We start from the raw sequence: 26537 nt of genomic DNA, 5'->3' as shown, positions 1-26537 counted from the left end.
TAAAAATCTAGAGAGTCCTCTCCACAACGTGTCCACACCCTCCTTCTGACCCGCCACAGTGCCTAATCATGCTGGCGGAATTTTAATTTCTGCCAACCTTTGGTTTTTTGCAACGAATATTACTTTACTCATTTAAAACATTGAATGTGAAGGCGACTTTTCCTTGCAGCCCAACCACTTTTGTCTTTGCAACCCTATCTATCCCAAAACTGTGATTAGCTAAGGCCATCCGTCCACATGTAAATACTTTGTTTGCGTTTTTATCTATTGCTATCGATTTGAATAGCCCTTGAGAAGACAAGTATGCCGCAGATGCCTTATCGGATAGGTACGAATATTTGATATCACTTTATAATAGGGCGCAGTAACAAAGCATTAATGTGTGTATGATTACTATGTTACACAAATGTAACCATTAACTAATCAGTAGCTAATTAAACAAAGGTGCAACAACGCTTTAGTCATTCATAAATTATTGATAATTATTGTGTCACGCACGCGTCACTACTGGTTCTGGGGTCTTTCTCACCAGAATGAAAGATTGACTGGTGATGAAGAGGGACCCCCACTCAGATGAAAATGCTTCAAACTGATGAGACCCCTCCAACCCCCAGATCATTCCCTTTCACTATTTTTAGTAAATGGTTGTATTGCCAAACTGGGAAAGGCACCCAAGTCACCAGTAGCGTGTTATACACAACTAACATAAAACACACGGAAAAGGGAACATTTGAGGGGTCCCATTAATGTTGCCAATTTTGGCCATGATGAATCAATTTAGGATACCCTCTTTTACCCTGGCAAGTATGTACAGAATAACCCCAGGGACGCTAGGTGGGTGTGCATTCAACGCTAATTGATAGTTACTCAATACTAAATAGTTGTTACTGGATAATAATGACACAGTAATTATTGATTTGTTAGTGCACCTCATTACTTAGAAAGGGTATCTTAGAGTCTTTGGCTCATCTGTGTTTGCAAACAGCTGGGCTTGGGTATTAATGAGTGTTGGGCTTCATGTGCAGAGGCCTTCACCTGCCCCTTCGCCTTTCCCCGGCCTCGGACTTGCCTGTAGATCCATTCTATATTCATTTGCCATTAATTAGAGCTGCTAGTCCATTTAAAATGAGGAGGGGCTGTAGACATAGGTCGTGAGTTGTGCGCCAAATGTAAACAGGCTATCATACCCAACTGATCCCTTCCGTGGACTAATGAATCATTTTATTTGAGACCAACATTGCTTTTATTTTGTTGAGCTGTTCATCCTGGTTTTTCCCCTGGGTCCCATATTTATTTAGTAATGGGTGCTTTTTTTTAGTTTTGACTTTTATGTGGTGCTTAAGCACCATCTATTAGCTGAAAGTATTACACTTGATGAGAGCTAGGAGGGAGATGACATTCGGGACACACAGCTTGTGGGTGGTGTTTGGTTATTTACCCACCCATTGACTTCCCATGATAATGCTAATCCCTATGGCTGTTCCCACCCGCTACTTGCTCCTCTCTGCCCAAATCGCATTCTCCTGGAATCTCATTGAACTAGCTCTATCAAGCAGTAACATCAAACCTTGGTCTGTCAGTGTTATTTCTAAGCAGTCCTCTGAGAGTTAATTGCAGCTCTAAATCACTACTGGTGTAATAAAAATGTCTTAACCAAGTGTGCCTTCAGCTACTTGATATTTATCTGTGCCTTACACTGAAATATTGTTAAAACCAAGCAGCGACAAGGTTTGGCTTGTGTATTGGTATTAGGTAGGTATGTGGCAAGCACTGCTTCATACATACCTACTTTTCATACTGGACTCTTGCGTGTAACCCTTCCCCATTAATCGCCCTCCGAACAGTTTGCATATTCAGAAACTTTGCGTATCTCTGCCTAAAGGGACTTTTTATGAAGCTGGTGATACCCCCTTGCATACAATGTTAGAATCATGTCACGATAAAGCAGAGATGCCAAGGACAACATTTCTGTAGTTTTTCCATGATAGTGGAATTTGCAATTTTTACCTCGGAACAAAAAAATGATTTTTGGTTTACATTTTTTTCCTAGCCATAATGCCGAACAAAGTCTTAATGGAAGTGCCAAAGCAGGGGCGTCAGCTCACTGGCAGCTACAAATAAAAAGTTTGATGAAAATGTAGAAATCCACTTTTACACAAAACAGTTAAAAAAAACATTTATGAGGCTGCACAAAAGCTTCACAACATCCTTCACTTTAACACTACTTTCAAACTGGATATACAGAGGCACAAAGGGCCAGTGTTGGAGCCCAGCGGTCGGTAGAGGGGGCTGCCTTTACTCCTGTAGTTCTACAGTTTCGGCTGGAGGGTATTGGCTGTATCCACCTTGCGGACCAAATGGGAGGCGGTCAAGGCTTTTCAGATTTTAGTCCAGGGGATTCTTCCTTGGCATCCCACTTGCTGAAGAGTTTTTCTTTGGAGAGGTGTAGCCCGGCCTCAGGGTTGCTCTCCCAACCCCCCGGACCTTCCTCTTGTTTTGAGAGCCCTTCAGGACACTCCCTTTGAGCCTCTGGAGGGGGTTCCCCTGAAGATCTTGTCCATCAAGATAGCCTTCCTAGTAGCTATCAGATCGGCCACGCGGCTGGGTGAAATTGGTGCCTTAACTTGTAGACGTCCATATTTACTGGTTCAGGAGGATGCATTGTTTCTTCGGCGACCCTGCTTTTCTCCCCAAAGTTGTGTCCCAATTCCATGTGTCTCAGGAGGTGATTTTTCCCTGTATTCTTCACTAATCCTTCGGAGGAGGAGTTGGGCTGGAGCCACCTGGATGTCCATAGCACGGTCCTGATTTGTTTAGAGCGTTCTGGCTCCTTCCAAACTGCGGATTATCTTTTCGTCACTTTTGGGGGTGATAGGCCAGGGTCTAAGACTTACGTTCCTACCATAAGCAGATGGGTGAGGGACGATATATCTCCTTAGCCTATCAGTCCGGTGGGATCCCTTCCCCCCTTAGTGTGCAGGCTATGGCAGCCTCCATTGGGGACATTCGCAGGACTGCCACTTGAATCTTCATAGAGCTGGGGCGGGTGCCTTTGGTACTGGGATTGTGGGAGTTTGTACCAGGTGACTCTGTAGGTCCCTTTTGTATTCCATTTGTTTTTTGTAATAAAGTGGTGCTGGGTGGTGTGCACTTCTTGGTGTCTTGTGTGTTGCTTGCTCCATTCAGCACATCCTTTGCTATATCTCACGTGTTGTACTGGACGAGGAAGAGGGGCAAGGAGATAATGTGAACATTACTTACTGGTAATCTTCATTATTCCTAGTCCTACTCTTCCTCGTCCCCATACTTTCCCCATCTCTGGCTGAATAGGCTGTTCCTTTGTTCATATAACTGAGGTAAGTCGTGGGGTAAGAGGGTTCTTGTATCCTCATGGGAGGAATGGGGCAAAAAGAAGAGAAATAGAAGAAGGGTTCCCGGGTGGTGGGACACGTCAAGTGCTATACTAGGCTGAGGAAGTGTAGGACTAGGAGTAATGAAGATTACCAGTAAATTAATCCCATTAGCACACACATGGCTTTTTCTTGACTCTTTTTTATCCTATATTGGAGGAAAAAAACCTGCAGAAACTTGCTGAGTTTCGAGCCATTGTTCAGCGACACAACTGATACCTGCTCATTCCTCCAAACCTGTCGCGCAGGTTTCTCTGTGAAGCACATGAGCGCATGTCTTGTGTTCACCCGCAGAGCTGACCAAGGTGGATGAGTGCTTTGGTGAAAAGGGAGAAAAGCTGCATTGCTTGACGCCAGCTTGGTCACGTGACACAGTATTCTCTTGAGACCAAAGAGCAAGCGAATCTGCTTTCGACAGTCCAAGTGTGGTGTTTCCTTTTGGAGTTGGAAACTTGCAAGGCAGGGTTGGCACCAAACTTTGTGTTTTCCCCTCTCATTTTCAGAAGGAAATAAGACACCATGCAGCAGGGCGTCTCGTCTCTAAAGATGTAGGATTTTTCAAGTTTCAAAATCATACTTAGCATAACCACGACGTCACAGGAAATTACAAAACATACATTGTTGGCACCACTGGAGCAATCTAAAATGCACAACCCATCAAACAACACAAAATGGAAGATGCTCAAATGTTTAAAAAGTATCATTGTGAATGGTAACACCAAATTCCATTACCTAACTTCACAGAAAATAATCACGCAGAGCTGGTAGGCAACGTTTGCCACTGCTCTGTTGCAGCAGCCCGTGCAGTACACAATTATTCTGGCAGTTTTTCCTACGGCTCTACCAGAAATGTCGTCAGGCCTAGTACAGTAGTCGCCTGTCTGTTTCCATTTCCTTCCCACTCTCCCCCTCCCTTCCTTATCTACTTGCACTATCTGAAATGTCATCAGGCCCAGTAAGATAGTTCATTTCACATCCTTACTGTTCATGGACTGTAAGAATGTCGCTGTATTTTCCCTTGTTCCCTCCCTTGCCTTGAAGCGCTTTGAAACACATTGTGTATAGGCGCTATATAAATAAACTATCATATCATCTGGTTTTTCGTTGTTACTCTTGCATTCCTTTATATAAGATTTAATGGTTATATTGCTGTATTTATGTACATATTATAAATAAATAAATATATAAGTGTAATGCCTATAAATACTGTTTATATGTTAAGGGTATTTGTAGAAGCAAATGTTGGTAAGCGTTGACTGTATATGATATTTTAATAATTTGTCATTTGTTTTGTGTAGGTTATTATTTTATAATGTCATATTTATTGATTTGTAAATTATATATATTTACAATAACATGTACCTTGTTAATTAATATTTGTTTTTATTAATTTATAAAGTTAGCTGTCAATTGATATTATTGTGTATGTAAAGTATAAGAATTGAATGCTTATATATATTTTGTTATCGTACATTTATTTTTGAAAACATTCTGTACAATATTCTTGAGGAATTACACTTTTGTATATTATAATTTAAACGTGTTATTATGTAGTAATTTTGTATTACAAACATATTTAATGTTTTCTTTTAACCTTTATCAAAACTGTACATTTCATGTACTTTTGCACAATTTGACATTGTATACAATTACTTGTTTTTATGTGTGAAATTGTTACAATGTAATGGCAATATTCTACGCTTTTAAGTGTGTGGGTGAGTTAAGATTATCATGATTTTTGAATTAAATATAATATTTTTAATGGATGTATTAATAAAGTGTATTATGCTGTTAAAAAAAAACAAAAAAAAACAATGCCAATATTGTGGCAAGTGAAAACAAGGTGAAAGCATTCTCGGTTTTGTGGACCCCAAACCACCCCTGCAACGATTGCAGTTGGCCTCCGCTAGGCATATCTTCTGCCCAGCACTAGTACTTGGTGAGCCGGTTGGGAGGGTGGTTGATGAAGTAACTCTTCTTGTCTGCCGCCCCCGCACCCAGGATGCGTCGCTCTTCCTGTGATGCAGCTCTCCCATCGCCCCCGCTAATTCCAAGTGAAATACATAAACTATGCATCTCACCTCCTCTATAGGGAGGCTGCAGCAGGATGTGGAAACTTTCTTTCAAGCTGAAACACACTTAACTGTGCGTCTCACTCTCACGTGACATTTGTAGGGGTGTGTGGCCGTATGTTTTCTTCACATAAATCACCAACTCCAAACATTTACTTGGCATGATTCAATCTTCATAATCACGTTATTACATTTGACAAATCATATACATTCTACAACAAAGCAAAGTTTACTTTTATACAAAATTTGAGTAAAGCGACCAACTGACTGTTATTTTATTATCCTTCCCCCCCTCTTATTTCATTCAAATTTGTTCTTGGCCAAAACTCCCCAGCCTATTGTCTCAGAGGACCGTCCCGCTCTTCCGGGTTGTCCCGGGCTGGAAGGAGCGCCGTTCATATTGGGGGGTGGGTAATCACAGCCCTCTCCATGTTTCGTGGGCATTAACCCTTTCCCCACACCCTTCATGCAGGGTTACTACAGCCAACGTGAAGCTTGCGGCCTCGTTATGTTCCGCATTCGTCTCCCCATTGTCCCCCGCCATTCCAAGTGAAATACATGAAACTATACGTCTCACCTCCTGTATAGGGAGTCGGCAGCAGGATGTGGAACCTTTAATTGCAAGTGAAATACACCTAACATTGTCTCATCTGACATTTGTAGGGGTATTACAGGGTGTGGAAGTGTACTTTCAGGATTAAATAACACACCACACCATGTCTCTCCCCGCTTATCTCCAGAGATTCTATACAAATTGAAAACTATGTTAATAGTGTGGCAAATGAAAACAAGGAGAAAGCATTCTCGGTTTTGTGGACCAAAAAGAGGGTTTAAAATGTTGAATTCATGGAATATTTGTTTTCTCCATTGGGCCTCTGCATGATTTATTCAATACCTAACATGGTTTCTTTGCTAGTAATCTGTTGTGTGAGCACCACCGGGGGGAAATACCCATGGCACTTAAAGGGTTAAACTAATATACGAATAATAAATAAAATAAAAACTACATCCGTTTTTATTTTATTTATTTATTATTCGTATATTAGTTTAACTACACCTTGAACGTAAAGCACATACAATTCGTACAAAAGTGTAAAATTCCTTAATCCATAAATTCATACAATCTTATTAGTTCATACTTTTCTTCTACCCGTATTAAAATATTTAAAATAACTAATAAAAGTACTACCATATTTAGGCATCGTGCATCATTCTTGTATATATGGGCAAAGCTTGAATATTGTTATTCTTTTTCCACCCAGTGCCACTGTAGTTCAGATTCTCCCAATAACTTGTAACATGCTTTCATGAACTGAAAAGTGGGCATGTAAATACTCTGACGTTCTCCATTTAAAAGGCTGAAACTTAATTAAGCGTTAATTGAGTGTCCCTAGTCCGATAACACCATATCCGGCACGCCAGAGAGAGTATGAAGACTATTAGAAACCTGGGTTGCCAAGCCGGTAACCCGGGGTGCTGAGAGCATTGTATCAAAAAACTTCACTAAAATGGCCACCATGGGGGCTCCCTATGGAGCCCCTCTTCCATTTCCATGGCGCCCAGGAAGTAGGAGCAGCAATAATGTGGCAGCCGACATCGCAGAAGAAAGCAGGTAAGTGAAGCTGGAGGTGGGAGGGACAGGAGTATATATAGGCAAGGACGAGTGCGGGGAAGATGGTGGTGCGTGGGGGGAAGCAGCCTGCATGTGGCTCAGAATGCAGGATTAAATCAATAGATTCAGCCCACGTTCCGAGCAGCCTGATTGGTTGCTGACACCACCCCGGGTGCTAATGTTATTTACAATCTGTAAATCCCTAGAAAATTGACTTAAGAATTTATTACGCTTGTCAACAATTTCTTTACAAAAAAGGCATAGATGTTTCCAATTTTCCCTCATCCCTGGAGTCTTACATAAGTGACACATTTGGTTATTGCTAGGTATGTCCCTTCTTGAACCTCCTACACAGTAGATTGAATCTGAAGCGCAAAAAAGACCTGACGATATGCAGAACTAGCTTACCACTTGAGAAAAACAGGCGTTTTATGATGTTCCTATATTCCTTCAAGGAAATGTATTGTGCCAGCCTCTCGCCCTGTTGTATCCAATCAAATTCTCTCATTTTACTTTTGATCCTCTGGGGGTTTGAAATTATCGGCCCGCTAGTACCTCCCATTTCTGTTCTGACATTCATACACTCGTTGCAATATAGGTTTAGGCTCATAGAGCTCCGATTTAGTAACATCATTCCTAACTCTTTGTAGAGCAATGAGTCTAGGAGATTTAATATTGTGTATAATGTCATGAGTTTACTTAAAGTGACATATTGTGAATGGATTGGATACCCAGTTCTGTCCTTATAACTGCCTTTAGAACACAATTTGGCAGGTTTAACATTCTTTTCCAAATGATGTAGTACTGGTGCCGTTGATTGTAACAATTATTTGCTGGTAGGGGCCTGAACTGCAAGCTGGCCAAGCCTGCCGGTAGTTCACTGCCCTTACTAGCAAACTTGGAATGTGCTGGTCCAGTAACATTTTTGCTGGACCGGCCCACTTCTAATGACCCCCACTGTCTCTGGTGCAGGGTTTTGATAGTTAGATCAGTCATGTGCCCCATTTAGCCAGAATGAGCTTTCTGCTTTGCCCGATTCAGGTGGATAGAAGCCTTCTCCGTCGATGGCCTCCCAGGTTCACATTCCATAGAAGTAACCAAGTAGCAATTTTTCTGTTATTCCTGTTCTGTTATGGAAGGCTTATACTTAAAGTGCAGACATATGTTACTTGACATTTTTTTGTTAACTAATTTATTCAATTTACCATAATACAAATATATATCAGAATACATTTCAGTTAATACATCCTATCTTTAAGAAGTTGGATACATACATTTTTTTTAATTATCTCCCCCCTTTAATGTAATCTGAAACATAGAAGGTTAAATGGATGAGTAAGGACAAGAGGATGGGAAGAAAGAAAAGAGCAGTGATAGAAAAGAGAGAGGAAAAAACATCAAACAAACCAAAAGGGAAACATCAATCTACATTGGTTGTCAAATACACATTTCAATTTATGAATATTAGCGCAAATTCAAGAAATTATAAAAAATTGAGTCATCTTAATATCCAGATTGCAACAATTTGCCATCTCTTCTCTATCTTTACCAGTTTAATCCGATTCCAAACTCAGAAAACCACCCCATACTTTATCAAACAGTCTCTCTTTCTTCTGCAGGGACATTACAACTCTTTCAATATTACACATTGAGCACATTTCCTCCAGAAAACCACCCCATACTTTATCAAACAGTCTCTCTTTCTTCTGCAGGGACATTACAACTCTTTCAATATTACACATTGAGCACATTTCCTCCATCCATGATTCTGTTGTGGGGAATACAGTTGATTTCCAATTGCATAGAATTATCCTTTTTGCATCCAATGATTACTTGGTGATATCGTAGGTCATCTAGATCTGTATCTTATCCCAGAATCAAAGTTTTAAAATGAACTGCTTCTCTTCATTCAAAACTGTATTCATCAAATCGATAATCCCTTTCCAAAATGCTCTTACGTTGTAGCAGTCCCAAAGCATATGTTCAAGAGAGCCTCACGAAAAACCAACTCCCCAGCATGCATTTGTTAAACTCAAACTTTGCTTGTACATACGCTCCGGAGTCCAAAATACTCTATTCTGTAATTTCACTTGTCATGCTCTTTCTCCAACATTCAAGGACATTTTTGGAATATTTGTACACAGTGCCTCCCAACTTTGGTATGTCATTTCATCTTGTAGGCAATGCAATCAGGACGTCAAGATTTTGTCAATCCCCCTTGAATTTCTGCTCAGGAGATTATACATCTATGATGCCATATGGTCCTGGCCTCCTATGATCTTAACAGTAACCAATAAATCTGACGATTCAAGTGCTGACAAATTCACTGCACCTCTTAGTTTCCAATATTCCCCATAAGTGCATTCATTTAGACCAAACGTTCTTCTCCGATCACAAAAAGGTAGCAATTTTCCTCCTTCAAATATGTCCTCAATACTCCTTACCCCTGCCAGAAACCAATCCACCCAAAAATTGGTTTATTCTTAATCCTGATTGCGGCATTCAACCATATTGAGGAAGAATTCATAAGGCCTGGGACCATATCTAAGGTTGTGGCCATGGTTCCCCAGGTCGATCTCTGAAACTCAGTCAATGCAGACCTCTAACCCCAATCTTTGTTTGTGGTTGACAAGATTGCTGAAGGGTTTAGTGGGCCCACCATGCTGGCTTCAGCAACGGCCCACTCGTCCAAATTCTCAGATATGAATGGCAGAAAGTGTCTTGTCATGAAAGCCTGATGATACCTTTCAAAATTTGGATATTTAATCCTCCTCTTTCATTTTGGAGTTGTAATTTCCATAACTTTAATCTAGGTTTTTTCTTCTCATATAGAAATTACTGGATCAGACTATCTAGTTGTTTCAGTAGAGATTTCTTAGCAGGAAGCAGGGTCATGCTCATAACATAAGTTATTTTTGGAGTTGTCATCTTGATGCATTTACTTTGCCTCCTAATGATAGTTTAAGAGATTCCCATCACTCAAACTATGCTAATATCTTATCCATTGTTATTTTCCTGTTTACTTCCATCATTTCACGTATGTCTCCTGTAAGCCATATTTCTAGATCCTTAATCTTTTAAGGGCACCACTTGAAGCCTAGATTTTGTAAAAATCAATCTGTTACTCAAAGGTGTGCAATGCAAAGCCCCAGACTTATACCAGTTGATTTTATCATTTGAAATTGAGCCGAATGTTTCAGTCAGACCCATCAATGCAGGTATAGATGTTGTTAAATCCTGTTCAACAAGAAAATCATCTGAATAAAGCCAAAGTTTCTGTGTAACTTCATAAAAGTTAATTCCGGCAATTCTGTTATCAGATCTGATTGCCATTGCCAATGGTTCTATTGAGAGTACAAAAAGCATGGGTGATAGCCGACCACCCTGGCGAGTCCCGCGATGCAATTCAAACTTAAATGAAATGTTACCATTAGTAGTCACCTCCGCCGTAGGGTTTTTATAAAGCAATTTTACCCCGCTGAAGAATTCTGGACCAAAATTAATTCTCTCCATTGTTCTGAATAAAAATTCCCATCGAACACGATCAAAGGCCTTCGCCGCGTCTAGTGATAATGCAACCGATTCCACTTCCAATTTGTTTTTTTCCTGCCAAAGTTAAGTTTCCACATATTTGTTGCCGAAACTCTCCCTTTTATAATTCTTGCATGATTTGGGTGAATCTGCCCGCCAATATCTTAGATAGTATTTTACAATCAGAAATGATTAGACAGATTGGTCTTTAATTGCCAGGATCCAGAGGAGGCCTCCCTGGTTTCAGGAGTAATGATATTGTGGCATGCCTAATTGTGGGTGGTAATCTGTCTTTGACTTTACAATGAGTGAAAGTTTCCCTGAGTAAATTTAGAACCTCTTCGGGCATAACTCTAAGATTCTGCAGGCATACCATCTGGTCCTGGACACTTTCCTATATGTAAGTCACATATTGCATTCCTAATCTCATCCATTGTTATTTCTGATTTTGTTCCCCATCTGTAAGACATTCTAAGAAATTATCTATCTTAGCTGGGCTAACTGTCTGGCACTCACTGTATAGTCTTTCATAAAAGCCTCTAAATTCTTCATTAATTTCTTGCGGGTCATAAGTCACTCCACCTTCTTTCTTTTTTAGCACACAGATCGCTTTGCTCTCAGCTCTCACACGTAAAAGATGTGCCAATAGACGACTACATTTCTATCCTCCCTCATAATAGGTACATCTTGACTTAAAAAGCGCACGTTATGCCTTTTCTCTTATGTTTTTATTCAAATCATACTTCATTTTCCAGAGCTTAATTTTTTCCCCTCATCAAATGAACCCATCACATCTTTTTCCAACTATTTTACAGATGCACTCAGAGCCACCAATTCTACGTCCTTTTTTTCCTCCTGATTCCAGAAAGTCTCATAAACACCCCTCTCATTACGCATTTGAAACTCTGCCACGCTGTTTCAATTTCCACTTCTCCATTCATATTAACTTTAATGTACTCTTCTGCCTCCCTCACCAAAATCTCCCTCATTTCATCATCATTCAATAATGCTGTATTCATTCTCCAAGTATGTGTTTTATTTGATGAATAATCAAGAGCTAGTCGCATCTTAATGGGAGTGCGATCTGAGACAACACTACTTTCAATTTTGCAGCCTTTAAAATTCTGTGTGACTAAGCCTGAGGTCAAGATGTTGTCTATTCTTGAGTATATATCATGCGCCCCTGAGTGTAAAGTATATTCCCTCCCAGTCTGGTGGTCTAATCTCCATAAATCCAGTACACCAAAGTCCTGCATCAAACGGTCTAATGCGTCCCTGTCCTTTTTCCTACCATCTCTGATTCTACAGCTACTGTGGTCAAGAACAGGGTCCACGACCAAATTGAAGTTGCCCCCTAAAAGGAGATTTTTACCTCCTGTATCAAGTAGATGACATTCAACTTTGCTCAGAAAAGGTCCACTATTCACATTTGGTGCATAGATATTACATATTGTCATAACCATCTCCTGGACACGTACGGAAATGGATAGCATCTGCCCTCCTTTATCTATTTTGGATATTAATATTGTACCTGGGCATTTTTTCTTAAACAGGATTATGACTCCTCTTGAGTTTGTTGAATAAGAGGAGTGGAACACCTTACCTACCCAACCTCTAGCCATTGTATCTGCCTCATCAGTTAAATGAGTCTCCTGTAACATAGCAATGTCAGCCTCTAAGTGGCTTAAAGAAATAGTGCGCTCAAACATATTATTGTCCCGAGGGTTCGGGCATGTGTTTTTAAGCATACGTTGATCGATCGTACAAACATTTCCTATGCACCATATCGTAGTTTTCCTCTTTTTTACACATGCGAAATCAGGTAGCAGGGTGCGGCCATCTTGTGATAATCTTATCCATTGGCGCATCACCCAAGGTGGACTGCCCTGGCTCTGGCACTAAATCATACCCCCCCACCCTGAGATCACTAGGCGCGTACTGCCGATTTCACAACACCAATGCACTTCTCGTGTCAACATTCTCTGCGCTTCAGCTAATGACGTGTCTCCATGGAAATGGCAGGACGCCTCTTTCCTTAATAAGTATGAACAGACTGCTTCTCATCAGAAAACATCAGATTTGCTTTTCCAATCGTTTCACTGTCTTTTTTTGAGTATTCTGTGCCTCGTTTCTGTGCTCTGGTCAGCTACCTTTGTTGCGTGTAGCCTGTGCGAACAGATACTAGTACCATTACTATCAATTTTTATTTTACCCCATAATGGCAACAATACAGCCCTACCACCACGAGCCGGAGTATTCCGAGGCGTAATTACTCGAAAGAGAAAGATGCGCAAACGATGGGGCTTCGAATGACAGTTGGGAGGACGATTCAACAGATCAAGAGCCTGAGCCTAGTCGCATGGACGACGTTTCCACCTGGTGTACCTGCAATCGGTGCTCGCTAATGCCAACCAAGGAGGAGAACTGCTGCTGCCGAGAAAACTCTGGATGCTTGTCCTACATATCAGAAGGCGAGGCACGACCGCAATGCGTTACCGAGCTGCACGACTTCAGGGCAGCCTGCCTTACACGGTCTGTGTTGAGGATTATGATGGTGCTTATGCACGAACTTTGTGCAACAGGTTGCCCTCACAATCCAAGTAACGAGTGAGTGTACTCTAATTGTGATGTCACTTAGGCCACTACCATTTCATGGTTCTCTCCTGTATTGTCGTAACTTTGATCTATCAATGCCAAACGAATGTAGTCTTGCAATTCTATACATCACTCGCAATTTGGGGAAATCATAGTGGTCTCCTTATGTTTATTTCATGTACAACCATGAAGCAATATTTCTTTGAGTCTCAAATGTAATGGAATGCATAGTTGTTCAATATTGTACAGTGTCTAAGTAACATTTGTACTGGCAACAATGCCATTGGATACAACATTGTTTTAAAATTAACAAGATAAGTTTATTAAATCTTAGTTCAAAATGCAGTTTGTATCTTTCTCTTTCACAGGTGGTACAGGCTGGTGGCCTATCGGTAGTTTACATAGTGGCTTCATGGAGGGTTTGGACACCGCGTTCGACGAGTAATACCCGCCTGAGTCGTTGGTGCCATTAGAGAAACTTTCCCCAGTGACAGCGGTCAGTACAGGGGATTTTCCCACACTGTGCTGCAACCCGAAGTTTATAATGTGTAGTACATTTGTGCCATAAAAATCAGCAACAAAATAAAACACAACAGAAATGTTATCAATGGTTGTTTCGATTTTTCAGTGAATCAAGTGTGTCTCCATTCAGCAGTGTTTTCCGGCCCTTGCCTGCACGCCTCATGCCCATCCATCCCCCCTCCATTATCAAAGGCAGTTGGCACCAGTGGATGTGTGCTGCCAAAGGGGGCTGGCAGGGGTTGGAACGGCCAAGGTGCCAAACACCATGTACACTTCAAAGGTATCTTACGCGCAGGGGTCATTGTTCACATGCCCTCCTCAGACCCAGTGTCTCCAGGCAGGCTCCCCTTGAAGCAGGCCGCGCCCCTGCAATCCACATAAGCGTGTCTCCATTCAGCAGTGTTCCGGCCCTTTCCTGCATGCCTCAGGCCCCTCCAGCCACCCTTCTAGAAACAATGACTGCTAGCACCCGTGGATGTGCCTTCCCAATGGGGGCTCAAGGGGTGGGAACGGCCAAGGTGCCAAACACCATGTACACTTCAACGGTATCTTACGCGCAGTGGCCATTCTGCACATGGCCTAGCCAGACCCATGTCTCCAGGCAGGCTCCTCTTGAAGCAGGCTGTGCCCCTGCAATCCACATAAGTGTGTCTCCATTCTGCAGTGTTCCGGCCCTTTCCTGCATGCCTCAGGCCCCTCCATCCACCCTTCTAGAAACAATGACTCCTAGCACCTGTGGATGTGCCCTCCCAATGGGGGCTCAAGGGGTGGGAATGGCCAAGGTGCCAAACACCATGTACACTTGAAAGGTAGCTTACGCGCAGTGGCCATTCTACACATGGCCTAGCCAGACCCCGTTTCTCCAGGCAGGCTCCTCTTGAAGCAGGCCGCGCCCCTGCAATCCACATAAGTGTGTCTCCATTCAGCAGTGTTCTGGCCCTTTCCTGCACGTCTCAGGCCAATCCATCCACCCCTCCAGAATCAAAAGGTGCCAAACACCATGTACACTTCAGAGGTATCTTACGCGCGGTGGCCATTGTACACATGGCCCAGCCAGACCCTGTGTCTCCATGCAGGCTCCCCTTGAAGCAAGCTGCACCCCTACTATCCACATAAGACCACGCCATATACACATCATTCATTCATATACACACCCACTTTTCTAATTCTTTATAAACCACTTGATATTTATCATGAGAACATCTTTGAGCACTGCAAGTCAATTTGTGAACGTGCTACCTGAGAACTTCTGTGACCACTGCGAGTCAGCTCCTCACCGTGCTACTTGTGAACATCTCCCTATTCTCCTGCTACTATATCTACCCTGCTTGCTGAATCTAACTGCTTGTTGGTCAAGGTAAGGGCAGGTCACCTAATCATATCTCCTTGATCTTTACATTTCTATCTATTTCGACCAAACGTACCCAGTAGTGTAATGTTCATTCATCTCATTGCCATTGACTTGATTTTAATTTGTTATGTTATCGATATATGGCAACTGTCATCAGTGTCAATTGGGATCGAATTGCATCCTTCGTGGACCGTGTCTATAAGCATGTTTCCTTTTGATGCACGATAGTACATTCTAGGGACGAGTGACATGTTTTACGATTTGCCTCACATCAATGAATTGTGTATGAAAGTTATCCTATAATACAGCCGGCTACGCTACACAGGTTTTGCTTCGGTGACGAAAATATAGATTGCATAGAAAAAATGTATGATATAATTCAATTTTTCTCACGCTTTTATGCAAAGTAATTTTCTGATAATGTTGATTTTTTTTTTTTTACAGAATTTACAACAATGCCTGCATGTACGGTTTACGGTTGCCCCATAACAAACCCAAAGGCACTACAATGCATGTATTCCGAGGAATATATATATAATAAGAGAATGGGTCAGATATTGCGGATTTGCGCCAGAAGAACTTTAAAGTAGAGCCCATGAAGTCTTGGGGGACTCGAGGGGTGATCGATTCAGCATCTGCAGCCTGCACTTTGCCACGAATATGTACGACCAATTGCAGTACACAAAGAAGCATCGACTCAGAACGTCTCGTAAATTGCTTCTAAATGCAATTCCGACTCTATTCATGCACACTCTGCCTCAGGGGAGTCACAGTTCCTGATTTAGCTGTAGGCCTTGGGTTACTGAACAGGTTACTGAACATGTACGGATTGGTGTTTTAGGTGTAAATGTCCCTTATAATACTTTTCAAATTTACAAGATTGTATTGCCTTATAACTGAACCCCATTTTGCTAAACATGTGTCCTTGGTTTTAGGAGCATCATATAAAACGATTTATGGGCACAGATAACTATGCTATAGTGCCATTGGAAATAAGCATAATCTTTTCGTAATTGGTCGCTTTACATGTCAATTTCTTAGGTTATCATTTCTAAATCAAATCTAATGTTCCCTTTACAACTCCATGACAATGCACTGAATGTGAAGGAGCAAGATTCTGCATCCATGTCTTCCCTGGAGTCAACAACAACTTTGAGCGCGCATCAGGTAGTTTCATTTAGCTATTCAGTTCCGGAACTGTTTTATGCATGGAATTTGAGAAAATATGATCAAATTTACATATCCTGTTGTTTGTTTACATAATGTTTCATTTATGGGTTTTTAGTGATTTGTACCATTGTCTGCATCACAACGTGTGTTTTCAATTTCACTTGTTTCATCCATACTAAAATAGGTACTGTGTTAAAGGGTGATGCTGGTACTTCGACTACAATTACATCATCCTTCGGAGCTGATACAGAGCCAGAGGTATGCGTACTGACAGTTCCCTTGAATGAAAAAAATAGGTCCTAGATCTGATACCATTAGACATTGACATTATTATAAACGAGCATCTTTTGCAAATTGCTTCAGTGCAACATTTCAATCAGTGGGTTTTGTACAGTCATCTTTGATCGAGTAAACTAGCCATCAATCAGGTGAAATTCGAAATGTATATTTAGACTAAGTGACGGACACAGTGTACAAGGGTATCTGTGTAAGCCATGTGTGCGATGGAATAATTTGATTTCAAATATGAATGACTTATTTTGAATGAATACTCTTTTCTAGGGATGTATACAAGATTGGGATATAGAAGAGGAGGCACGTGGATCCGAGTTGGCGGGCCAGCTTGCAGGTGCAATCATTATAGTGAAGAAGAAGGTTTCACAGAGAACCGCGAAAGCAAAGGTAACTAACAGACAATTTCATTTCCAAACAGTGTTTTGTGCTGTTACCTTCATAACATGCTTTCAAAAAAATCTAAAGTGCCATATACTGTATGTCGAATTTACATTGAACATGTTTTTCCAACCCGTCTTCTAGTTGCCCGATGGTTTACGAACTATGCAGACACAGACAGCTACAGAAATCAGAGATGCTGCTTGCCAAACTGATTTCACCATGGAGCAACTATTATTTGAGGCGCAGCATGTTCAAATCAATAAGCAGAGTCGAGATGCTTTTGCCCAATGGCCAGAAAATGAATTGAATGTGACTGGTGAAGCCAGCAAAGTGTTGTTGGACCATTGCTACAATGCAAGAGCTCCACCAGATGAAGATGAAACTGAATGTAATGAAGATGCTTTTGAATTAATCGCAGACCACTTGACACAATCGACACTCGCCAAAAAAGGGCCACCCAAAAAACAATCTAAATTGATGTTTTCTCTGATTCGTGTTCAAGTAACAGAAGCTGAAATAACAGAGACTGAAGCATCAACACAATTGACTGAGGAACTACCCAACAATCTCGATTCCAGTTTGTCCAGTTGGGCTGATATGTCAACCACAGTTGAGTCAGAAACAACATTCATGCAGGATGATAGTCTAATAAAGGAGCCCAAATACATTGTATTCGACAGCTGCTTGATCGGGATTATAATGATGCTGAAATGTGTTCATCCAGTGAGAGGGGAAGTACGCAGTAAGCGATTGGTGAATGTGACTCGTGTAGCACAAGGCAGTAACCTCAAAATATAAGCCACCTGTGAAATGCTCCATGCCAAATTTTCATGGTCCACTCAACCGATGCTGGGGAAACTGCCAGTTGGAAATCTACTGTGTGTAGCTGCTTCACTTTTCAGTGGCTCTAGTTTTAGTAAGTTGTCCAGTTTCTTTCAATTTGTGGGACTCCATTTCCTTTCTAAAACGCAGTACTACAAATGTCAACATCAATATCTATTCCCTGCTATTAGTGAAGCTTGGAAAATTGAACAAATGTCTATTCAAAGTACATTCTCCGAAAAACGGTTCAGACTAGCTGGCAATGGACAGTGTGACAGCCCCGGACTTTCAGCAAAGTACTGCACATACCACTTTCAGGACATGGAAACTAAAAAAAAAATGGTGAGTTCGGTGGTCGTGCAAGTGTCCGAATGTAAATCCTCAGTGGCCATGGAGAAACTTGATTTTATAAAATCTTTGGAAGATCTCCAATCGAGGGGAATGCAAATTGACCTCATAGCCACAGACAGACAGTGTTTCAATAGCCAAGACAATGAGACAGCAGTTTCCAAATATTCGCCATCAATTTGATCTTTAGCACGTATCAAAATCAATCAATAAAAAAATCTCAGCTGCAGGACAAAAAATGATTCTGAAAATATTTTACAGTGGTCCCAGTCTCTCAGCAACCATCTTTGGTGGAGCTCCAAAACTTGTGATGGGTCTGTGGAAATTCTACTAGAGAAATGGCAGTCACTAATGCACCACTGTTCCAACATTTACTCTTGGACAGAAAACCAACCTTTCCAGCAATGTGCACATGGCCATTTGTTGCTGCAGCAGGAGCGGAAGAAGATTGTGTTTGATAAAACTCTATCAAGAGATCTGAAGGGACTCACAGAATTCTGTCACACGGGAGATTTGGAAGTGTTCCACAATATGTGCCTAAAGTACAGGCCAAAGAGATTGCATTTCGACATAGACAGGATGCAATATAGGACATTACTAGCGCTATTAGCGCATAACGAGAATGTAGGGGGTGAACAATCGAGGACTGTGGGAAACTTTGGGATGCTTCGCTACACAATGGCCTTTACGAAAAGAAGCAAAAAATGGGTGGTCAAGCCAATATACAAGGAAATGGAATTCGATTTTGTGAAAGATCTTACTATGACTGTATTGGACCTACATACTCATGGAATCATGCACGATTTTGTTCCGAGGACACATACATTGCCACAAAACATTGCTAATGTGCCCTGTCCACCTAAAGCAGAGCTTGTGGAACAGCTCACTTCCCGGTTCAAATGATTACCATCTATTTCTTTGTTCAACAATGTTTATATAAAGTGTCCAAATAAAGCATCCAATTTGTCTTTTGAAATGTATCCTCTTTGTCAATTCCTTTTTTCAACAAGTGCCATTTTTACGAATGCCATATATTTGTAACGCTGTGCTTTCACACTTCCCAGTTTCATCGAGTACTATGGGATCTTCACTGATCGTGGGAGGGTCAGATGGATAACAGCATGAAAGCAACTTTGGGGTTCTGCAGTTGCCTTACAAAACAGTTGCCCAAATAGCTGAATAACTACTTGTTCCACAAAAGGAATGAGACCTAGGCTAGATAAGATTCTCGGCACGCAAAAACTACTCACTGTGAGCAAAACAGCGCATCAAAGTGGGTTGTTGGTGAGAAATAGCCACGCTCAGACCAATATATTCAAGGGGCATGTGTTGGGGGTCATTGCTAATGTAAGGAAGGAGTGAGTCGGTTGAGCCCCCTCGCCCCCATACATTATACTCGAAAGTGACACCCTATTCTTGCACTCGTGGGGGACGTCTCCTTTGCCCTTCTGCAGCCATGGGGAAGAAGCCCCTGACATAAGCAGAGGTGGTGCTATTGCTAGACACACTTGGACTCCATTTTGTGTACCATCGAACCCAACTTTGGACGAGGCCGCATTCTGTCATTGCAAAGTCCCCTCCTCCTCAGCAGCGCCGCAAACAGCGAGCACTGACAGCCCCCTCCTTTTTCCTCCTGTGCCTGTACCTCAGAAGTCTCTTTCTCATGGATGCACCTAGACAAGATGTTGCAAACTAAGAATGTATTAATTTAAATCTTCCTCTGAGATCACTGTCCTGTGTGTGTCAGGGCCAAACCATGACTTGTAGTTGTTCATCCATCTTAACAAATGTTCTCCTGCACCTCTCATCCCTGCTGCTGGAAAATTACTGCTGTTCAACCTTGTGCCCCTCTAAAGCTATTCTTTTCATGTACCAGAAGTGTGACACTTCCTTGCTGACCACCCCAGAGTGCCTCCCAATAAAACAAGACCCCAGTCACAGTATATTCTGCCCTAAACTAACATGTGTCAGTCCACTCCCTTTCTAGCACTGATGTGCCAGACCTATGAGCTATCAATACCGACCCCCGCTGGTTGCCTCAGGGGTAGTACCCCCACACCCTTCACCTCGCTAGTGACCCAAAGTGGGATAGTACAAACACACGTGTGAAATTTATAGGCCTATAATATATAACTGTGGTCATGGGTTCAGGGGACCGCAGCCTGGCAGGAGGGAGTTGCAGCAGGGCTTGCTCAGACATTCTCGTACGAGCATATTTTGTCAGGGCTCGAGACTTGCTCCTTGCAAAAAAAAATTGTGATTTTCCCTGTGAACACAAGATGGGCTGAGCTGACAGGTGATGTGGGCTGGCTGTGGGAGTCGCTGGGGGAGTGCAAAGTTCTCCAGAGGAAATATTGGTGGATGGCAGAAAACAATTGCTGTGTGTTTCAAAATAATTTCTAATGCCACTATGGTCTGAAGGGCTAGTAGCTCCCATTCTGAGTGAAGATCAGCAGCTTTGAATTATTTGCTTGCGAGCTGAGCAAACCCACGCATCGTACACAGTATAAGGTTCAATTGTTTTTCGACCTTGAAAGAAAGGGATGATTCCGAAAGGAATGAATGAAGGGAGGGGTGTAATACCATCAAATATAAAAAGGTTCACCATTCCAAAATTGGACAAAGGAATATGTAATTTCGTTTTATGAAAATTCATTGATCTGAACGAAGTCTCTGCGTTACGCCGAGAGAATGGAAATGCCGAATCTTATGTACGTTTTACTTTTGATGATTTTATAGACCAACGAGTCAATTTATCAATAGCCGACCGTTATTGCTGGCTTACATTTGTGGCATATTGCAACGACACGTAAATACAACTGGTGTGTGTACTTGTCTTTGTCCCGGGCACCTGGGCAGTCCCGCATCGAGATGCATGTAGTCCACCACTGGGTTCCCCCAGTTTCCACAAACGCCTAATTCAAAGCTAATATTTAATTAAAATGCAGTCTATGTGTTCTTCAAATTGTAGCATCAGCTTCCGCATCCCATTTCGAGCTGAACATACTCAATAGCACTAACCTCTGAAGCATATTGTAGACTACTTTCCACGTTGTTTTCTCTGTGTTCCCATGGTTTCACGTCTGTGTTCATCATTAGTTTTAACACAGGGCCGAATTAATGGGTAAAATGATAAAATGTAATAAAGTTCGGCTACTGAGACACATTTCTGTTATGTTTTTCAACAGCTACATCCTGCCTTTCTGCGATTGTCATCGATTCCAGATACCAAGTTACGGGTTTTTTAACCGGCAGCTGCAGATACACTTGAATGGCTGGATCACAATGACGCTTTATGCGGTACCAGCGATAAGGAGCAACCCGACATCGTTTATGGTGGCCTAGCGCCAAGCTGATGCCCTAGCCTTGCGATTCACTGTGCATCCAATGCACTTCTTATACCCAAAAGGAACACGGCGTGACTCATGATAAACATTTGTGGATCGAGAACAAAGAAAATAATTACCCAATTGTTTGAATATGGCAAAGGCAGGATGTTCTCGGAGCGTTTATTGTGCAATAAAAGTACTTTACAAATTGTACAGTTTTGCTATTTCCTTTAAAAGTATCGTTTATAGTCAAAATTGGGACGGGCTGTGTTGTGAGATGATGTGTGTTGATATTCCGGGTTCTGCGTCAACTAACGTTAACACGTAGGTGATGACTGGGCGCGTTTGGCTACAGGCGGAGAATATCATTAGGTTTGGTGAGGTCAGCCTCAGGGGTGGGGTATATGATTTAGGTGGGCTGCCAGGGCAGTCCACCTTGGGCGATGCGGCAACGGATAAGATTATCACAAGATGGCCGTGCCCTGCTGCCTGTTTTCGCATGTGTAAAAAAGAGGAAAACTACGGTAAGGTGCATAGGAAATGTTTGTACGATCAATCAACATATTCTTAAAAACACATGCCCGAACCCTCGGGACAATAATACTTTTGAGCGCACTATTCCTTTAAGGGCTATACTCCTATGTCCCGTCCCCTTTCCTCCATGCCTATGTGACATCTCTCCGTCCTGTGGGATGGGACCGGAGCACTTTTGTAAAAAGCATCCAAAATTTGTTTTTCAAAAATGTGTCCTTCCTCTCTCTCTGCGCGGGGCCCATCACGCGGCCGTAACCCCGCCCACCTTGGCTCCGCCCCACGCATTGCCCATCAGTCTTTTTCTCTGCTCGTTCGGGACTGGACGCACTTGCATCCTTGGGAGATTTTCTTCCCTTTTTTCCTCTCTGGCTCTCGCTAGCGATCGTGTACTAGTCTGTCTATGTCGTTCAAACTAGACTTTCCAGATTGTTCATCGTGTCACCGTCGTTTCGCAAGGGTGGATCCCCATCCTCTTTGTTTAGAGTGTTTGGGTCCGGATCACCGTTGGGACTCCTGTTTTTACTGCGACTCCCTTTCGGTCCGGTCACTTCAACGTCGGTTGGAGCGGTGGGAGGTGTTCCGACAAACTCCTCCTTCACATTTTCAGGCGTTCATCAACGGGAAGAAAAAATGCCAAGTAAGTTCTTTACTTTTCAGAGCACCCCGGCTGGGCGATACCTTTCCAGGTTCCTCTCGGACCGGGAGGGGCGTTGATCGCTCTGTCACTGGGGTTTGCCCTGAGGTGCCCGTTGGGCCTAATAATTGTACCAGAGTTTTCTCCGAGGGTCTCAGTAAGGGGCCTGTGGATACCGGAGCACGCTCCGAGGCCCCTCCTGTGGGGGCTGTTTGTAGACCTAGTTCTACCGAATCGTGGGATACCGGAGCTCGCTCTGAGGCCTCTCTGTCGGCTTCCCTGAAAAATAAGACCGGGGTGCGCCCCGAGGCCTTGGTGGGGCTTGCTGTCACCGAACAGATGTTCAAGGCCCGCGCAGAAAAGGTTGTCCCCGGACATGGGTCCGAGGTCCCTCTTTCTGAGGCTAAAGTTACCAACATTTCTGAGAGGCCTGACAAGGCCTTACCTGTAAAGGCTGTTGCTCACTGTTCCCGCTCTTGCAGCGATACCAGATCTGTTGAGGGGGAAAAGAAGGAAAGCTCTTCTTTTACCGGCAGTGCCGAGGTCCTTCCTGGGAAGGCTGGTTTGGCGGTTGGCATGTCGCAGAAACATTCCAGGCCTCATAGTACCGGCTCTGCCGAGGTTCCTTTTCTTAAGGCTAAAGTTAAGACCCCTGATCCATCGACGGGAACCCCTGCCTCACTTCCTCACGTGCCGCAGTTCCCCTCAGGCGATGACAAAATGGCACCCGTTCCCACCACGGCGGCCATTTTAGGTGCTACCCCTACAACTACGCCATTGGCCTCAGGTGTAGGGCGTGGTTCCTTGGGTGAACATAGAGTCCCTTGTGCGCATCCTTATCGGCCAGATTACGATTGGAACGCCCGGATGCCTCTTCCGCACAATGTTTAGTTGCCTGCGGGGTCGGCACCTTTGATTTATGTGGATATGTCGGTGGAGGGCCCTGTGTGGCACCCTTCCCCGTTACGTCCCTGGATTTTTCCGCCTCGTGAGAGGTCTCCTCAGGTTCCGAGGCAGTCCCCGGAGGAGGCTTTTTTCGGTACATTTCAAACATTAATGCGTACCGACCCAATGAGGGAATATTTCAAAGGGCTTTTCAGGGAGATGTGTCCACCTGCGCCTCCGGCTCCTTCCGTTCCTCCGGTGCCTCCGCCGGTGCCTCCCTTGCCTACGGTGCCTCCCCCGACCCTTCCGCCCTTGCCCCCTGTTGTCCCCTGTGGACAAGGCAGCGCCTGACACGGTTCAGCAGGAGCCTGACCTGTCAGATGAAGCGCAGGGCGATCAGGACAGCGAGGACCTGCCCCGCTCTATTAGAGCTTTTCATGACCGGGTACTGGACATGATGTAATTCTTAGATGTTCCAGTGCCCGAGGCACCCGCTCCGCAAGAGGGCGTGCTTTCTGGGGGCGTGCACCCTGTCTCCTTCGGAGCGTACCGGCCTGTTCTTGCAGAAGGACATTCTGGCCGAGGTCCGCAGGGTCTGGGAAAAGCCACACTCTGGACTTTTTGTCAATAAGAAAATTGACGCGAGATACAGGCTGCATTCTTCGGAAGAGGTGGCCCTGTCGTCTTGTCCGGCCCCTTCCTCCACAGTGGTGGCCGCGGCCACTTTGCAATCCAGGCCTGCAGCATCCTCTTCCACGACGGCTACTCAGGTTCTGGGAAAGGAGGACAAGCTCCTTGACTCCCTTGGGAGGAAAATCTTCACCAATTCGGCCTTGCAGCTCAGGCAGGACAACACCGAACTGGTGTTAGTGGGGGCTAATATGCAGCTGTGGAAAGGTCTGTCAGAGTTTGAGGAGTTCATCCCGGCTGACAAACTGGAAGACTTTAAAGGGGGTCTATCCGACGCCAGGGTCTTGGCCCAGGATCTCCTGGAGGCTGCGGCTCATCACGTAGACACCTCGACTCGGGGCCTTATGCTGGGGGTTGATACCTCACAGCAGGCGTGGTTGCATGCAACTAAATTCTCAAAAGAAGTGCAGGACAAGGTGTTGGACCTTCCTTTTGATGGGAAGGAGCTCTTTCATTCTACAACAGATGTAGAGCTCACCAAGACGAAGCATAGCACTCAGACAGCTAAGTCCTTGTCGGTCCTTGTTAAGACTCCTTTCAAAACCCAGAGACCGTTGTCGCAAAGCCGACCTTCCTCTGGCTTTAGGGGCTTCCTCGACAGAAAATCTCACAGAGTGGATACCCCTGCGGGGAACAACCAACATACGCAGCAAAGAACAGAGTTTTTCTCCCGCTTCTCAGCCTCCTCCTCAGGTTCATGTGGCAACGCCACCGATAAACCTACTAAATGAGGGTTTTCCGCGCTCGCACGAGACCCCGGTGGGAGGACGCATTGCGTCTCATTGGGAGGTGTGGCAGACCATCACAGAAGACAGATGGGTCTTGTCAGTCGCTCGGGCGGGCTTCCGCTTACCCCTAACCCCTAACCCCTACCCCACCCCTCAACCCTCCTTTTCAGCTGTTGGGCTCGCCCTCCCTCAAAGCCGAAGTTCAGAAATTTCTGGACCTCAGAGCTGTGGAACCCGTTCCCCTGGGGGAGCGAGGGGAGGGCTTCGATTCCTGGCTGTTTATGGTGCCCAAACCCAACCAGGCTGGCCTGCGCACCATCCTAGACCTTTCCCAGTTCAATCTTTCCCTACCCCAAGAGAAATTCAAGATGATCACGCCCAGCCAGATACGTTCCTCCTTGCAGATGGGCGATTGGCTCAGCGTGGTGGATGTTCAGGATGCATACATGCATATCTTGATTTGGAACCCACACAGGAGATATCTCTGTTTCTCTTTGGGAGAGGAGCACTTTCAGTTTCGAGTGCTTCCTTTTGGCCTCAGCTCGGCACCGCGTGTCTTCACGAAGATGATGTCGGTGATTGCGGCCTAACTTCGTCTCCAGGGTATCCATGTGTATCCATATTTGGACGACTGGCTCTTACGCAACCCTTGTCCGCTGGCAGCAGCGGGCAATCTCCAGTCTCTCCTTCAGCTCCTGTTCCATCTTGGGCTGTCGGTGAACTGGCGGAAATCTTCCATGATGGTCTCGCAGGACCTGATTTTCCTGGGTTTTCGCTGGAACACGATCGACTGCAGAGTGTACCTGACCGGGGACAGGATGGCGGATCTTTTAGCCACATGTCGGCCATGTGGTTCCAGAGGCTTCTGGGCCTCATGGCCTCGTTTGTACTGGCTCTTCCTCTTGCTTGTCTCAAGATGAGACGGACCCAGATGGCTCTTCGGAGTTCGTGGCGTCAGGCTGCGGACCCAGATTCCAAGCTGATAATGATTCCGGCTTCCATGAGAGCGGACCTGGAATGGTGGTCATCTCTCAGCAACCTGTCGGTGGGTGCGGGATTTCAGGTCTCAGCCCGTATGGTGATGATCACGACGGACTCCTCCCTCCTAGGGTGGGGTGCGACGTTAGATCTTCTCCAGGTCTCGGACCTCTGGTCACCTCAGGACAAGCTCCTTCACATAAATCATCTGGAGCTTCTGCCGATTTTCCAAGCGCTCAGGGCGTTCAGACCGATCATTGCCAACAAGGTGGTCCGCATACGCACGGAAAATGTCGTGTCGATGTATTACATCAACAAGCGAGGGGGAACAAAGTCTCCCCCCCTCGTGGACCTCGCCATCCAGATTTGGGAGTGGGCCGTGCTTCATGGTGTCTGGCTGCTTGCAGTGCACATCCCGGGCCAGCTGAATGTCACAGCGGATGCCCTCAGCCGGCGGACAGTGGTAAGCTACGAGTGGGAGTTGAAGGCGGAGGTCCTTTCATGGATCTTCTTGCGTTGGGGCACACCAGAGGTGGATCTCTTCGCTACAGCGTGAACAAGAAGCTTCCTCGGTATGCCTCCAGAGGGGGGCTGGGAGCCTCTTCTCTGGGGGATGCTCTCGAGATTCCATGGCACAACATGAGAGCTTAT

At 44.2% G+C, this 26537-nt stretch overlaps 1 protein-coding gene across 2 annotated transcripts in view; it reads left to right on the top strand.

The window, feature by feature from the left end:
* Positions 1–26537, top strand: part of SUSD1 (sushi domain containing 1) — a 1292988-nt gene that overhangs the window by 1243198 nt on the left and 23253 nt on the right. Inside the window, exon 23 of one of the 2 annotated variants that reach the window (XM_069630623.1) lies at positions 21297–21650. The exons of the other annotated variant lie outside the window; for it this stretch is intronic. The gene's annotated coding sequence lies outside the window, so the exon portion shown is untranslated. Of the gene's footprint in view, positions 1–21296; positions 21651–26537 lie in introns of those variants that run through there. 2 annotated transcript variants of the gene reach the window in all.

The sequence above is a fragment of the Ambystoma mexicanum genome, chromosome 6q (genome assembly GCF_040938575.1).
Source record: "Ambystoma mexicanum isolate Mex_15411 chromosome 6q, UKY_AmexF1_1, whole genome shotgun sequence".
Taxonomy (NCBI): Eukaryota; Metazoa; Chordata; class Amphibia; order Caudata; family Ambystomatidae; genus Ambystoma; species Ambystoma mexicanum.
The sequence above is the reverse complement of the archived record's forward strand: the minus strand, read 5'-3'. Positions and strand labels throughout refer to the sequence as shown.